The sequence below is a fragment of the Taudactylus pleione genome, unplaced genomic scaffold (genome assembly GCF_031769625.1).
Source record: "Taudactylus pleione unplaced genomic scaffold, aTauple2 ptg000256l, whole genome shotgun sequence".
Taxonomy (NCBI): domain Eukaryota; kingdom Metazoa; phylum Chordata; class Amphibia; order Anura; family Myobatrachidae; genus Taudactylus; species Taudactylus pleione.
Genome location: NW_028284658.1, coordinates 22,162,744 through 22,167,052, shown reverse-complemented (window position 1 = coordinate 22,167,052; position 4,309 = coordinate 22,162,744).

The following is a 4,309-nucleotide window of genomic DNA, read 5'->3' as shown; positions in this document are numbered from 1 at the left end:
TTTTAATGTTTGTTTTTTGAGATCTATAACTTGCATTAAATAGCGACACAAGGTACAGTCCTCCTGCTGTATAGCCCCAGCGTGTGTTGTCCAAGATCCAGTCCTGTGGCTTGAGCAGAGCAGTTGGCTCTCTACTGCCATCGTTTGGGCCTCTTAGCATGATTGGAAGATGACTGAATACACAGACCAATAGATTTCAATCCAGACTTATCTGGCATTGGGACCACACATGCTACAATAACTGTCCGCACACCCAAATTTACAGTAGATATTATATCATGTGTCACCAGCATTATTGATGTGAAGACAGAAATGAAGCCAAGGAACATTGTTAAAATTGTATATAAAATCTACATCCATCATACAAATGCTAATAAAAGACACTGCGTCGGACATGGGTGGTTAATATTGCAGTCTCACAGCACAGGGGCCATTTGTTATATTCCTCCCTGGACACTATACGTGTGAGTTTGTAATGTTCTTACCATGTGCGTGTGTGGGTTTCCTGCATGTGCTCCAATTTCCTCCTACAGTTCAAAAACACATTAGCTTACTGTGAGGGGTATATTTACTAAAGTGAGAGTTTTTAGAAGTGGAGATGTTGCCCATAGCAAACAAATAGATTCTACTTAACTAGCACCTTCTAGAATATAAAATATAATCTAATTGGCTGCTATGGGCAACATCTCTACGTCTAAAAACTCTCACTTTAGTAAAAATACCCCTGAGTGTGTTAGGTAGAAAATAGACTGTTAGATCCACAGGCGCAGGGACTGATGTCAATTCCTAAATATTCTTTTGAAAACACAACATCTAGGGTGAAATTATCTCTATAGCAACCCATTTGGCTGCTATAGTGACTGGCAGTTATGTTTATGCACTCTTTGACCCCCAATATTTACAGAATAGGGTCAGGTTATTAGATATAAGGGGCCTATTTCGCAAGTTAGTTCTAGCCTTAAAACATGCGGTAAAGGCTGTTTCAACATGTTTAAACTAAAGCTGCATACACACTGTACGATTTGTACCACCAACGACATCAAAGATATCTTTCAGTGAAGTCATCCTGCCACATCTCTGAACAGGCAAAGTTGACTATATCGTCCAGATTGGCCTGCTTGTACGGACGATCATAGATATCGTTATCGTTCATGCGGGAACGTGCATCGTTGGTCGTTCACTGAATAGAATTGACCGATATGAACAATATATCATTGAATATCGTTATCGTTCATATGGTAACGATATATTGTTTCGTGTGTATGCACTATGAATACCGTTCAGTCGCTATTTAGCGCTGCAAGTCGCTTAAGAAAGAATTGCTTTCCAGTCCAATCGTGTGGTTCCAAATCACAAAAAGTTATTTATATAAAAAGGGGTAACACGATGTAAGAGTTAACAATTAGAGTAAAAAGCAATTATATAGTACAGCCGATACATACGCGTGCGCACTGGTCCCAGTATACAGTCATCAGTCCAGAACTCTGCAGTCGCAAAGAAGATGTGTGTATACTGAGGTCAGGACACCAGCCTATGGACCGTATTCAATTTGAGCCGAGCTGCGTTAACTTAACGCGGCCCGGACTTAACGCCGACTTCGCCTGTTTTCCAGGCGTTAAACTATCGCGCGCGTGCCCGCATATCCCCGTATTCAATTGGAAAGTAGGCGAAAACGGGACCCGGCGATACTTATATCAGCGGTAAAAAAAACGCGAATTTTTGGGAAATAATCCTAGACCCCCCCTAAAGCTGTCCAGACATGGGGGATCACTATGGGTACCCCCGTTTTTGGCTGCAAAAGAAAGTTAGGTTTTTAAATAGCCGCGACAGGTGTTTTTTTTTCCCGACTTTGAAGAAGTGATGCAGAAGAGCACTTAGCTTATTTTTTTTGGTTTTTAAAAATGGTCCCATCAAATTTGGGGTACATGAAAATGGGTACTAGAATATTTTTAAGTCGCAAAACACATTTTTTAAAATTCAGCAAAAATGCACCTGCCACGGCTATTTGAAACCCCGACTTCATTCAGTAGTTAAAAATTGGGGGTACCCATAGTGATCCCCCATGTCTACACATCTTTAGGTGGGTCCCTAGAATATTTTCCGAAAATTCCCATTGTGTTGTACCTGTAAAAAAACGGGGTAATAATTTACAAAAAAAAACGACATAAGGTCCCCCCCCAAAAGCCAAATCAGCCCCAGGATTGCCAGCCAGTGGTGGTTTCTAAAAATATGGGGAACAAAAAGTGTAGGGTTCCACCGTATTTTAGAAACCAACCCAAGGCTGCAGGGACCAGTTCTGGTTTTAAATATAGGGGTATAAAAAAAACGTGGGGATCCCCCTATATTTAAGACCAGCACCAGACCCAACCAACCGGGGTGTAATGCCACAGCCCGGAGACCCAATCACTGGGGCTCCAGGTCCAAAGCATTAGCACCCCAAACCGGAGAGTGCAAGCTGGTGATCTCAGGGGAGTCAGGGACCCCCCAAAGAAGGGTCCCTGCCACCCGGGCACCACAGGCTTATGCTGAAACCCGGGGCTCTTTCCCATACCCCTGGCAAGGTGGGTATGGAGGTAATGGGGGGGGGCAAATAATGTAAAACTATTGTGTTTTACAGTGGAACTACAAGTGCCAGCATGCCTGCTATTTTGCACTTGTGGAACAACAAGTGCCAGCACACATGCGGCACCTGTAACTTCACTGTAAAATAAATAGTTAAAAATAGACAAAACACACACACCGTGACAGTATAACCTACCCATTCACACATACTTACCTATACCAGATGAATCTGTCCCCTTCTCCAGTAGAATATCCTTAAAACATGGCACTGCAAAGAAGAATTCATACTCACCTATATCCTGGCGCTGGTCTCTGCACCATCCCCGGGACTTGGCAAAACAAAAAAACGAGTTTACTCAATCCACGCACTAGCTATCAGTATATGCCTTCGCGGGGACGTGGCCTAATCGCGGGAGGCATGGTCCCCCCCCCTCCATGCCTGCAAAACTTTCTTTTTTTTTGGGCGGGGGTTGCTTTGGAGCCTCCTCAGCCCAGGGGGGGGCACGATCAGTGTGATCGCTCCCCCAGACAGGCACAGGAGACTGCTGTGGCTGCTGCTCAGCAGCCACGAGCAGTCTCCCACTGCAGCTCAGCACAAGCTGCGTGCTGGGCTGCTGTGAGGGAGGGGGGGGGGCGGCGCCAGACCCAGGCCTCCACCGAGCCCCTCAGGAAGCCCGGGTAATCTGTACCCGCTCCCCCCCCCCTCTCGGTGCCATAACATCCATCTCTGAATTTCCCAATATAATATAGGAAGTCTCATACGTTTAGTACTAAATGGTTTACATCAGCCATCCCTATATAAAGTAGTTCTCTATGGGTACAGCAATATAGGACTCTGTAAGTTATAGTCCATTTACCCCAATGGAGCTCCTATCACTGCCATGGGCATATTTTTTACTATAGCATGACTAAGTTAGAACCCAGCGGTATAATAGTATTGAAAGCTAACAGTATATTGTTGCCTGGTCACCAGGGCAGCATATTGCAGACGTAACTCCGGGCTGGGGCTGCTTGCTAAATTGCCCCAAATTTTCTAACTGGGGCTAAAATTGCCGTAGTTGAGGATAAATATGATCCATAGAGAATAATAGTATGGAAGTCTCAATATCAATGCATTCATACGCTTCTACTAAATGCAACCTGGCTGTACCTAATACTCATCAGTGGTTCTTGCACTTGGCAGTACACTTGTTACAGTGCAAGCCTGCAACCTAAGTTATCTATCAAAAGTAAAAGGGAAGAAAGGGCTCTTTGTGGGGCACACTGGTGAAGATGTTATTTAATAAAATATTTACTATTATTAGATTTTAAATAAAGTAATAAGGAAGAGCAGCAGAGAGATCAAAAGAAAATGTCTGTCTAATGGTGCGTACACGGTACAACTTTCATGATCGTTCATATCGTTAACTTTTATGTGCATGTTTCAATGCAAGAAAAAAATAAAAACAAAATGTATATCAAACCCTAGTAAAGGACATTTGCTTAGACCACATTATTGGTGTCTATGCAGAGTCAAAGAATGCAAGTTGGCCATAATGACTTCCAAACTGTGTGCACGGAGAAGGTTGCGTATATTCATCCATATGTTGAGTTATACACATCTATATTACTGCACAGCCCTTATCCATACGCTTGGTTTCCTGGCTGTCATCGTTCCAGTGTGCACTTGCACCAGAAGTATCTTGGGTGCAAGAGATCTGTCTAAAACAGGTGCATCTAGGCATATGCACAACTCTGCTTAGGCTGC